Consider the following 14,072-nt stretch of genomic DNA (forward strand, 5'->3'; position numbering starts at 1 on the left):
TCAAAGCATGAGTTCTTTTAAAGGGTGCCATATGATCATGCTATGCTAGACTGTGGCATTGTATGTATATGTTAGTTGTTTAGGAGTGACTGCGCTTAGTCGACTATATGAACGTTATGATGAGTCTAGTTAATGATTCTATAGAAGTGTGTAGGATGAATTTCAAAAATATTTAGTTCTTCATATCTGCTTCTTGAATGAGATACTATATGTGATAATGTAAAGTGAAGTGTGTCTTGTCTAGGTAGACCTATGTCCCTTACTTAACACATGAATGAATATGAATTCTTCACATAGTAGGTTCGAAAACCCTTTGTAATGAAATTTTTGTACGAAATGAATATTATCATGAATATAAAAAAGAAGAGTATTTTTGTGGAACCTCTTAGAATGAAGTTTATGATATCTTTGAAGTTGAAAGTCGTAATGGTATCTTTCTTATGTGAATGATGGACTTAGGAATGGTTGACTGGAAAGGCATGAAATCATACTGAGGGATGTCATTGAGCTATCCTATCGTAAGGCAACCCTAGGGTATCACATTGGTAGGGTGTAATGTGATTTTTTTAAAACTAGATATCGAACCTTTTCATATACTCCTTTATTGAATTATTCTATGAGAACAAAGACTAGCACCAAATGAGTATGGTTTGGGGAGTACCTATATTTAAACGTGAGGGTGGAATTTAAAGAAATCCTTCATATTCCTTAACCATGTGCTTACATGGGATATGTCTTCGTTCTACAATTGGCAAGTTGAACACCCTCTATCAGAGGAGGTTTATGACTCCGAATTCCTTGATTAACTAACAATGTCTATGTCGTTTATTGCCTAATCTCATCATGTGGGAAACATGCTACTGTCGGATAAAACCTATGACGTCTATGTAGTTTAATGGAACGATATCTAGACATTGCACGACTAGGATTTGAAGACATTAGCGTGCAAGTGCCCTAGGTCTTCTTAAAGACCATTATATGAATGTCCTTATGTTTTGAATGTTTTATAAATATCTTAAGTAAAGGACTTGAAAAGGTATCTATCTATTGTAGCTTTAAGGATATTTTAGGAAGGCTTGGAGAGGGTGTACGGAAGTTCTCCTTATGTCTTACTTAGGAAAATCTTACAGTAATTCTAGGTAGGGTGTTTGATTAATGAAATGGGAAAAATATTATCTTAGGTAGTCAAAAGGATTTTTTTGGTGTGTGTGAAGGGATTGTATAGGTTTGCTTCATTACTCACCTATGTGAACGTTATAATCACCTTTGGTAGGAGGGTCTCATGTTAAATATTTTTATGTATTCTTGATGTTCTCTTGTGATATGTGGCTTTTATGTGTCGTTGGTGTGATATGTGGTTCTTATATATTAGGATATGAAGTTTTATTTGAAAAAGCATATTTGAAACAAATATATGTTTCGTATGATTTTATACATTATGTCATACCTAGTACATGTATTTGCATTAATTCCATACTTTTTGTCCATCTCTAAAGGTGTGTATGTAATGTGAGAGGTATTTTGCATCAAGCTTCGAATCTATTAATCGTTCAAGCAAAGTTGAAGTATGTTCTAAGTAAAAGACTAAGTAATTCTATATTTCGTATTGTATAGGCCATGTCCTATTGTTTTATGAAAGACATTTAATGATATTTACTATGAAAATTATTAATTCGTTACTTGTTTTCATACATATATGCAATGAATTATGTCTAAGGTCTTGTACAAGACTTTCGAGAGGTCAACTACGCCCTGTATCGACTTAAGAGTGCAATAACTTCTAAGGGTTACTTTGGGTCGTTACAAACTTTGTATTAGAGCATAGGTTATGAATGTTTTCTTAGAAATCAAAATATCTCATAAAACTTTTTTTAGTAGAGTCTTGTTCATCTACATGACTTGCGACACATGTATGGGCGAGAGGCTATTAGACGATACAGTTTCCCTTCTTCATCTACTATTGTGTTGTGCCATAGAGTAAATGTTATCAGTGTCCTTTGAAATTCTTTTCTTTGACTTCATAGTAGGATGAATACTAGTAGGATAGCCACTAGAATGATTGAAAATGGAATGGTGAATGAGGAAACTCGTCTCGAAGTTGAAGATGTTAAGCATGTTTTTCATGGTGTTGAAGGTGCTCATGGTGTTCAAGACTGTAATGGAGGTTAATGTAATGCGGTTCCTGTGGTTTCCCCGGAAATGACTAATGAGGAGATTAGATAGGCTCTACTTTTTTTAGCCCAAGCCGTCACTACTCCTGTTATTAGAGGTGTTGAACCTTGAGTAAATGTTAGGGAGAGTACCATGATATCTAGGTTGATACATTTTGTGAGGATGAATCCTCCTATCTTACTTGTCTCAAAGGTGGGAGAGAATCCCCAAGAGTTTTCAAATGGCGTCTATGAGGTGTTGAGTTCCATGGAGGTGACTTCTAGGGAGAAGACAAAGTAAGATTCGAACCAATTGAGGGAGATTTCTCAATTATGGTACACTCAGTTGAAAGATAATAGGCTTGTTGAGTCTGATCCAATAGAGTGGAAGAAGTTTAAGGAGGGTTTTTTAGGAAAGTACTGTCCCTATGAGAGTAGGAAGGTAAAGGTTGAAGAATTCATTAATCTCAAGCAAGACAATATAGTTTTAAGGAGTACTCCTTGAAGTTCACTATGTTGTCGGTATGCTCCATCATTGAATTCTAACACTAGGGATGAGATGAGTACGTGTGTGACCGGTGTTTTTGACCTTGCGAATAAAGAGTGTCACAAAACCATGCTCCGTAATGACATGAACCTGTCTAGGCTCATGGTGTATTCTCAATATATTGAGGAATCCAAACATAGTAGGATATCATGGAATTTGAAGAGGAGTGGATTCAATGAGAAAAACCAATCTAGGTTCAAGAAGACGGCTCCAAACAATAATGGAACTAGTTCTCCTAAGGTCAAGGGTGAAGGTGGTAGTAATTTTGAGGTGTTAAGCCTACTTGTGTTACTTGTGGGAAGAAGCACCTTGGGATAAGTGTCTAGTTTGTACCGAAAATTGCTTTGGTTGCGGGAAGGATGGACATAAGGTGAGGGATTTCCCTAATTTTGCATCTAGAGGTTTACAAGCTAAGCAAGATCCTCCTAGTGCTCCAGAAGATGGTGCTCCAAAGAGGAATCTTTTTTTTGCACTCCGTGCTAGAGGATCAAATCCTGATGATTATGATCATGTTAGTAATTTCATGTATTTTTCTCTTTAAGTTTTATGAGGTCATTTTAAGTGTGGTAGTATGGTTATTAGTAGGGTATTATTGTTGTCTCTTCTGTTCTATTCAACTCAAGCTTGACAGTTAGAAAGTCATAGTATGTTGCATGGTGTGTAGGAGTCTTGTTTGAATTGAATTTAATTGATTCCCTTTCTTTGTGTATGTAATAAAACTATAATTATGTTGTAAATTGAGTTCATGTGGTTTTATCTATCATATTATCATACTTTCATCAATAAATTCCTAAAAGTTACATTTTAAAAAAATGAGTCTAAATTCACTGTAGGTTGGTAGATTATTGTCAAGAATTTCCAATTTTTGCTAAATTGTGCTCTTCATGAAAATAGTTATACTGTTTATGCAATTTATGTATATAATCTTGATAATGAATGTAGGAGGAGTTCTTGATACATGAAATGAAGAATTTGAATCGTATTGCCTAATGAGTAGTAAAATTATTTCTATCCTCTTGTTGTGTTTTGTATCTTTTAAATTATGTGGAATAGGTTTTCTTCCAAGTTGTGTGATATGTATGGTGTGTTATGGTTATGTGTTTTTAGTATTGAGTTTCTTATCTCATGAAAGTGCCTAAACGTTAGCAAGTGTCATTCGATGACTAATGTTGTCCAAGTGGGGAGATTATAACGTCTCTAAAACCAAACTAGGTTAAATTAGAGCATAACATGTTTTTAATGATGTTTTAAAGTTATAAAATTTTTAATAATATTATTTATATGCAGTAAATAAATTTTTGTGAAGTTTGGAGATCGAAACGTCCATGACGTTCGCATGTTTTGCCTTTAAATGTGCTTGTGAGTCCTAGTGTGTCATGGCATGTTATAGTATTTTTTTAGTTCAAATAGAAGTGAAATGTTTCTAACATGCATAACAGAGTAAATATGGTAGAAACGTTTGGGCATAACTCCCCCAGAACCTACAAAAGGATCCATGACGAGGACCCAAGCATTGGGATAGCAAGCATCCCAAGGCAGCCACATTTTAGTTCATGGATCAAGTTGGTTTGCGTCGTGGACATGAGGTGTTCAAGAGACAAAATTTGCTCCGCTTTGCATACACAACGTGGACACTAGTGTCTAAGAATTTATTTTTGGACATAGACGGGAGCAGCTCCGTGCGCAGAGTTATTTTTCCGACGGTAATTTCTGACATTTAAGTTGAGTTTAACTTGGTTAAAGGGTCATATAAGTTTAGGGGTATATCGGGTATTTTAGAGATTCATTAATGGTGGTTATTAGACTTTTATAAACCCCAATTTACCCTTCAACCAAAAGCCTCAAATCCAAAATAGAACCTCTCCATCTCTACTCTCCAAAAACCTCTATTCGTAAAGCTTTGATGCTCCAAGGAAGAAGACAATTTTATTCAATTTTTTTCTCAATCAATGTTGTGTTCTTTTTATAACAATTAAGGTATCGCCTTTCATAGATGGTTTCTTTTCCATTTAAGGGGTATATTTCAATGATTACAAAAATGATCAAAAAGATGAATTATCTTTTTTTGTGATCTAGACATGGGTTCTTCCATAAAATATTTTTAATCAATAAATTATGATTCAATTGATTTTAATTTGATGATTTTTGATCAAAAAATCCATTAAACTATGTAAATCATGATTTCCTTATTTTTACAATAATTTGGGTGATTTGATCATGTCTCAATCGTATTGATTTCTTATTTAGATTGTAATGGGCTATTAAATTATGAAAGAATTATGTTTGAATATTGTGTAGACTCTCCTTAATTGATGAATTTGTATTTTATTACTTTTTATTCATTGTATATAGAGATTGTTGGGTTGAACTGGCGATCATGACAATGGGTAACAACCTTGGTATATTTAGTTGATTAATTTGGATATGGATTGAAGTTGTGAGATTGGATTGGTGGTAAGTTAACATTACTTTATTTATATTGTGTACCAAAGGTCTTGAATTATGATAAAAATTATTATGGTCCACTCATGGTTGCAATGCTTATGTGCTATACTTTTGAATTTTATGGCCTCGTTGACATTACTTTATGAACTATGATATTATCATGTATACACATGAATATGTTAGTAGTGTGGATGACCTATGTGTATATGTGAAGTCAAATCATGAATTCTTTTAAAGGATATTATGTGATCATGATAGGCTCTATTATGTGCTTGTATGTATATGTTGTATGTTCAGGTATCAATCCTCTTAGTTGACAATATGAACATTATGATGAGTCAGTTCATGGTTTTATAGAAGTGTGTAGGATGAGTTGCAAGTATATGTAGTTGTTCCTATGTGATTCTTGAATGAGATACTATATGTGATAATGTAATGTGTAGTTTGTCTTGTCTAAGTAGACATATTACCCTTACTTGATAGATGAATGAACATGAATCCATGACTTTGAAGGTTAGAAAACCCAAGGTGATGAATGTGTATGTACCGAATGAGTATGATCTTTAATATAACAAAAAAAGTCATAATGTGGAACCTTTTAGAATTAAGGTTATGATATCCTTGAATTTTTGAAGTCCTAATGGTATCCTTATTGACTGAATGATGGACATAGGGCTGGTTAAATGAAACAACATGAAATTATATTTAGGGATGCCATTGAGCTATCCTATTAATCATTGTAAACCAACCCTAGGGTACAACTTTTGTGAGGTGTAATGTAATTGTTATGAACAAGATATGAAACCTATTCATATACTCCTTTATTGAATAAAGCCACAAGAACATAGGCTAGCACCGAGTGAGTATTGTTTGGGGAGTAGCTCTACTTAAAGGAGAGGCTAGAGTACAAAGAAACCCTTCATATTCCTTAACCACGTGCCTTCATGGGATGTGTCTTAGTTCTACCATAGGAAAGTAGAACACCCTCACTCGTAGATGGTTTATGACATTGGAATCGATGATTAGCTAACATGGTCTATGTCGTTTATATCCTATTATCATCATCTGGGATACATGCTAGTGTCGGATAAGTACTATGAAGTTTTGGTAGTAGAATGGGAAGCTATCTACACATTGACCGACTAGGCTTTGAACACATTAGTGTGTGAGTGACCTAGGTCTTATTCAAGACCATTATGTGAATTTCCTTAAGTGTTGAATGTCTTATAAATGACTTAATAAATTTGATGACTTATGTAAAGGTAAGTTAATTTAAAAAGTATCTATCTAGGGTAGATTTGAGGATGTCAAGGTAGGCTTGGAGAGGGTGTATGGGAGCTCTCTTCTTGTCTTACTTAGTTGAGTCTTAAAGTAATTCTTGGTAGGGACTTTTACTAATGAAATAGGAATAATATTATCATAGGTAGTCAAAAGGATCTTTTTGGTGTGTGTGAAGGAATTGTATGGGCTGCTGATTCATAACTCACCAAAGTGAAATTTGGAATCACCTTTGGTAGTAGGGTCTCATGTGATATGTTTTGATGTGTTCTTGAAATTCTCTTTTGATATGTCTCTTGCATTAGATGTTCGTGTGATATGTGGTTCTTATATATTAGGATATGAAGTTTTACTCAAAAAGAGCATATTTTATACAATTGTCTGTGTCTCATGATTTTTGGAATTATGTCATACCTTGTACTTGTGTTTGTACTAATTCCATACCTTTTGTCTCTCTCTAAATGTGTTACTAGTAGGTGAGAGGTGTTTTCAAGAAAACATGGTATCTAGTAAATGTTTAAGCAAAGTTGAAATATGTCCTCACTAGACTCGAGGGCATAACTATTTTGGAGTTCTTTTATTACAATAATTCTACTAAACTAAGTAATTCTATTCTTTGTATTGTATGAGCCGTGTCCCAAGTATTCTTGAGTCTAATATTGGTATATGTTGAGAGTTAGTATTTTGCTATGGTTTTATATGAAAGGCGCTTTAAGATATTTACCGTGCAATGTTTTAATTTTGCACTACTTTTCATACATATATAAATTATGTCTAAGGACTTATACAAGACCTTCGTGAGGTCAAGTACGACGTGTATCGATACAAGAGTGCAATAATTTCTAGGGGGTAGTTTGGGTACATTATTTAATAGAGTTTTAGCTTATACGCAGAGGATTAAATCTTGTCCTATAAGTATGAAGTTCTATGTTCGCAATATAGGAAATATTATGCATGCAAGCAGTTCGACTGTAGCACAAGATTATATATAATATCTAGACAATAGGAAAGGAATTGTTCCAACATTATGTGCAGGAGCATTTTTTTATGTATTGAATAGGAAAAACTAGAGATAGTTGTTTTAAGATGACTTACTAAATCATTTTCTCTAAACTTTAGCTATTTTGCAGGCCCACTAGTTATTGGCCATTTTATCAGTCAGAGAATCAGTAGTTTTTGGTATATAGTGTGTAGAGTTTTAGATTATACATAAAGAGTTAAATCATCGGTTCTTTAATGTGTAAAGTTTTTGTTCACAATAAAGGATTGAAATATAGTTGAAACTTCTTGTTCTAGCGCATTTTGTATGTATTGAGCGGTATATAGTGGCGATAGATGTTTTAAACTGATTGACAAAAACATATTATCTATATTATTCTAAGTCCTTATATTCTTAATCCTGATATAACTAGATGATCAATATGTGTGTGTATGTGTGTGCGCGCATATATATACAAATATGGATGTATGTATATAATTATAATTTAGATTTGTTAAAAAAAGAGTGATTCTGAGACTTGTAAATATCCATGATAGATAGGATGATAATAATTTATATTAGTCAATTGTCGATGAAATTCATGTTTTATAATAGAGATCAATAGATTTGTAATTTTTAGAAGCATATAAGTTGTTATCAAGTCAAACTTTTCCATACGATTAATGCTTTATAGAAAATTAATCGTTTAATTAAATTTGTCAGTAATTTAATGTAGTGATTACTTTGTTTAATCATAACATGGAGTATAACATATGTATTTAATGGAGAATTTAAAAATATAAAATAGTGGAGTGAAATTACGATTGTGAAATGATTTGTTATTTATAATGGTAAGAATAATTCATAATAATTATTTGGATTTAGATCGATATTGGGAAGCCTCGATAAATTTAATATGGGGTCTATACAATGCCCATATTTAACTAGAACTCACAATCCAATTTCTATGGAGAAAAAAGGAGTCTAGCATGTGTGTTTCTCTCAAAAAGAAAACAATCGTGTATATTTCTAGTGGAAGAAAATAGACTTTATTTTGTTTTCCTTTTTTATTAGGGAAGAAATCTCTGAAGGTATGGTTTTTTTTAACCTAAAAATATTGAATATTTTTAATCGTATTTGCCAACCCAATTATTGAAAGGATGAATGTGAATTTGAGATCATTGTAGAAGCTAACATAGCCGTCGTGTATCTTGTGGATTCACTTGATGATTTGTCTAACTTTGGAATTCACTTGAAGGAAGATTTATTTAACTGGAGAATTCACATGAATATATCTGTTCACTTTTCAAGTGGTATTTCTTAAATGTAATTTCAACAAGTTTATGTGTTCTAGAATAATAGTATATGATGTAGCAAAAATGATTTTTTTAATCTATTATTTATTTACTCAGTAAGATTGGGTTATCCTTCCGCTGTGCATGTGATTTTCTCACAATTGACATCAAGAGGATAGTTTTAATCTAAATATATAACCTTATGTAATGACTCATCATTTTATAATTTAAATTAAGTATAAACATAAGAGGGAAGGATCTAGCGTTTTGGAGAGGTTAGTGAAAGACCCCGGAATTTCCTATATCTTACCTTAGAAGCCCCTAAAATGCCTTTGAATTCTCTAGACTAAAAGAGAGTTCTGGAAGAGTGACTAGATATTTTCTTCGAAAGCCATAGAATTCTCTTGACTAGAACGTGGACAAAAGTGAAAATAAGTAGGGACTTCTAAATTAAATACTATTTATTCTTTAGCCATTAGGAAGTATTATATATAGAAGGGCATATCATTCGTTAATCGTCACTCAACATGTAAAGCTTTCTTCAAGTTTTACAAATCCTTCTTCAAAACTTCTCAAATCATTCTAAGTATCTCTTTGTATTCATTTAGTGATCTAAGTGTTAAAGGCTTGCTTTAGGTTACATGTTTATGTGAAAATGGTAAGTTGTCAAGCACCGTATAGAGCATTAGTAAATACTCTATGTCTTTGACAATTTGGTATCAGAGTGAGGGTTTGTACTATGGGAGTGACTAACACAGGAGACGTAAGTGTTTCTACAACCACCAATGTCACGTTGGATGGTTGAAAGAAGAACTGCAATTGAAAAATCACCAAGAGCGCAATGATGAAATGTGGCTCGACCCCATGCCAAGAGAGGCTCTAACATCTCATCAATCTTTAACCACTATAGTAAGTGATGCTAAACTTAAAAGGGAAGACATTGACATCACCGGTAGAGAGTATTGAGTTCAAGGATTGATGTGTTAGGTAGGCCATGAAAATATTAGGTTGGCGCTTTAATGTGGCCTAGTAAAAGAGAAAGACTCTTGAATACATTATCTTGAAGGATACCGACAACATACGCAAAGAGTTGGAGGGACACCAACGGGCTGAGTTTTAGATGAATGAGGCCATAAATTCATTGGTTTTTTCCGTCATGGACGCATTGAGAATAGTCAATACCATGAAGGCTAAGATGAAAACACTCAAGAAGGGTGTTAAAGTTTTAGGATCGTCGTCGTTCCATCGAGAAAGGGAGGCCAAGGTCAAGGCTCCAAAGACACCTATGTTCAAAGGCGTTGATGACACAAATGAGTTGGAGAACTTCTTATGCCAATTGGAGAATTAATTCAAGTGTAAGAGAGTGAGGAGAAATGAAAACATGATTAACACTGCTTTGTTGTATAATTCAAATGTTGTCATGCGATAGTGTAGGTATAAGTAGTCGTAAATGGGAAAGGGGGTTTGGATAATAAGCACATAGGAGCTATTCTAAGAGGAGTTATAGAAGTGTTTTCTTCTCAAACAACGTCATCTATGCGGTAAAGCACAAGTTTAGAGAATTGAATCAAATAGGAAGCAAACACACAAAGGAAGAAGTGTTTACCACCCTCACGCTTCAAATTTCTCCGCTCAAGACTTGGACGGAGTTGGAACGGAGACATGTAAGGTGTAACAATGAATTCATCAAGCAGGGCGAATCATTGAATGGATTTAGATATGAGAAGACCGAGAGAGCAAGAGGAGAAGACAAGAGAAGTAGTCGTGCCCATGGAAGGGAAGATCGTGCAATGTCAAGGAGTATTAAATACATCCAAAGAAGAATGATAGTGACATTCAAAACAAGTTGGAAGACATAGTATACAAAGAAAAATAGTTTCTACATATCAAGTAGGGAGCTTGGCTATATAAGGTGCCCTGATAAAAATATCATTAGTTCATTCATGTCGGAGACGAACGTGTAAGATGCATAAGATCAAGGAAAATACGTATTGATGAAAAAATTTGGCTTATTAAGACTTCACGGAGCAATAAAAAAAACTAGGGAAATCAAAAAAATGTGACATGCGATATGTTGACATCAAGAATAATACACGTTATGGAAGACACTAGTGCAAAGGCCAATATGATGAACAAGGCAACAACGAAAAGTTGGGGCTAAGTTACAGTCTATGTATAACTAACCTAAGGAAGGTCAAATTCATCACTGAGTCGTGTGAGCGGATTCATTCATTGAGTAATGTTACATCGCGCAACTAGAAATGACTAGAAAAGAGTTAAAATCAGAAAATACTTGTTTGTTGAAATAATAAGAAAAAATGGAATATTTTTCAAATTTTAAAATGCAATTTCAGTTAAATATAATTACATATATCATTAAAAAGCATTTAGAATTATCTTTTCAATGTCGCAAAGTTTGCGTGATTCCGATTTGGAATGAGTGAGTTATTCCATTAGAAAGTTGGGCTATTGGATTAAGGAAATATCCAATCTCGGGATTTTAAAGGATATTTTAGTATTTTCACTACACTTTTAATTTAATACATTTTTAGAAGTTTAGTAACAGTAAAGAGTGAATTAATTAAGTTATTAAAGCTGGAATTTTTTCACGCTTGTGCTAAGTAGAAACGAGAGGAGAAGAGAAGAGAAGAAAAAAAAGGGCAAGGTTCGCCAAGGTCGTTGAACTTAACTGGTCGATTTCGTAGGGGTGATACCTAAAAAGTTATGTGGGTCTATCTCAACGTTGGGTTTAGTCAACCATGTGCCAAACATGTTTTATTCAACGATAGTTTGTTCTAAAAGCATCGAATTTTAAATGTTCTTTAATATAATCTCATGAATTGCTTTCATTCTTGAACATTAGTTGAGATTTAGGTGTAATTTGATCATATAAGTGTTGTTATTGGATTAATTGAGTTAGATCCTTGTATAGAAGATGTGGGTACCTGAAATCTAAGTGAAATTGAGAAAAACAAACTATAATTAACAATTTATTGTTAGAAAAAGAGTTGTGAAATTCGCCTAGTGTAACTTGCGCATAGTCAGGCATGCTGCACCACATCTACGCAAAAGGGCCTGGGGTGGCATGACTACAGTGCTTCAGAATATAACCTCAAAATTTGAGGCCAAGCGCTGGGGCGCCCAGGACGCACCCGAATTGATGGTTTTCCCTAGTTATTGTAATTTAGTACGATTTAGACTTTCTAAAGTGTTTAAGAGTTTCTTATGATTCTGAATACTCTCATTGACTTCTAATCATATATAAATTATCCAGAAACATGATTACAACATTTAAATTAAATTAAACGAAATTTAAGAGCCATGTAATAATGTTTCTTGAGGCCATTAATGAAGACTTGTCCAAATACTTTAAAAATTTATTTTAAGACTCAAAGATTAGGTAGAGTAAAGATTAAAGAGAAGAACAAAGATCATTTAACGTTTCATAAGTTTTTCAAAAATGTTTAATGTTCTCTTAGAACTTATGTTTGAGTTCATTTCAAAATAAAGTGAAGTACTTTCTTCAAAATAGTATGTGGGGACTATGCATTGATGTACTGTCATTTATGGAAATTTAAATGAATTTTACTTGAGAGTTGTGTGTGTCTATAGCCTTTTTGTAGTAGTTCTAACAAGTTTTATGTTTTGTTTTGCATGAAAGATGTCCATGTTGAAAATGCATAAGGTAATTGAAAATAATGCAGAATGTGATGTTTGAAGGTTATCGGCAGCCCGTCGTCTAATCGATGGAACGTAGGTGGTGACCGTTGATGTTCCAGCGTGGAACAACGAGCATAAACACGGAAGAGCACCAATAGTCTGTAGAATGTTCGACACACAGTACTACTGGCCCATCATTTTACTTGAGAGAAGGTGCTATCTAGTGGACAAAATTAATTCAAAACGTGGATTGATGAAGATAGCCGACGGTCCATTTTGTGTGTTCGTCGATTCAAGACCCATTTCTGGACAAAACGTTCCTTATTTCAATTTCTCTATCTTTAGGAATATGTTTTTTATAAATAGGTGATTAAAACCTTATTTTTTGGGTTAAATTAGCTACTCTTGTTATTTTTCTATTTTTTTGGATATTGGGTTGTTGCAAACTTGGGCAATTAATCAATTTCTGTATATTGTTTGAAGCTATTTTATTGCAATTTCAAGTAAAATTTGTGGTTACTTCTTATTCTTGAGTAAGTTCATGATTTCTTTATTCAATATTATGAATTGTTATCTTGCTACCATGGTTATCTAAATTTACAACTAGGGTTGTAGGTACCATGGCTAATTAACATAGTAATCCAACAAATTAAGTGATTCTTAAGTAGTGATTTTTGCATGTATTGGTAATTATATCGCTTAGAAGTCTTTTGAACGATTGCACGCGTTAGAAGTCACCTTGATTCTACTAGTCAGACCAAGGAGGTTGGAAATGAAAAAATAATTATCAACATAGATTTAAGTGACACGATCTAATAGGTTAGTGTCGATTGGTGTGAAGTAAATAACTAAGGTATATGTTGATTATGAGGTAAAGGTAAGGGTTAAAAGATTATACACATGTACTAGATGTCATACCAAGGATTTAGAGATACATAACTTACAACTTTACATTTAAAACACTAGGAAAAAATAGCTATTTCAAGGAATACGACGTTATGAACCTGTGGGTAACAAATAAACCCTAGTTATTCTCATAACTTCATAAAAACTCAACATCTACTTTCATTCACTTAGTAACATAGAATTTTTAAGAAACTTGGTTCATAACCCCCACTTTAATTACAAATAGACGTAATTGTGAATTAAAGTTAAATCTAGTCCATTTCCCTCGTGGGATCAGCCCCAACCTACTCGTTAGGTTCTCTACTTTATTACGACCGCTTATAGTTCATTAAGGAGGTTCAATATGAGTGTATCAAATGTTTGCGCCAGTGCCATGGAATCTTTCTTTTAGATTAACTTTAGTTACTTTATTGAAATTTAGTCAACAATTTCCTGATTTTACTTTTTATTTTTGTTTTTATTTCTTTCAGGCCTAGCTCTAGTGTATGCCAAGTATACAGAGATGTGTAGTAGAACTCATTCCATTTGATCCCTAAATTAAATAAACATTTAGAAGAATGGAAAATCAAGAGGCGCCAGCCAACCCTAGCAAAGGAATTCAAGGTGATGGGGTAATCATCAACCTCCATTCCCGGTTGAAGAACACAACCAAGTTCGTGTTGATAATCAATTGGATAATGCTTTGAGGATGTAGCCTCAATCCCAACAGTTTTAGGATAACTATAAGGGTAATGCGAACGTTGCAGATTCTTATGGACATCTTACTCTACCCCTTCTGCCACCTAGACACACATTCGGGGTGACGAGTATCT

The sequence above is a fragment of the Solanum lycopersicum genome, chromosome 10 (assembly GCF_036512215.1).
Source record: "Solanum lycopersicum chromosome 10, SLM_r2.1".
Lineage (NCBI taxonomy): Eukaryota > Viridiplantae > Streptophyta > Magnoliopsida > Solanales > Solanaceae > Solanum > Solanum lycopersicum.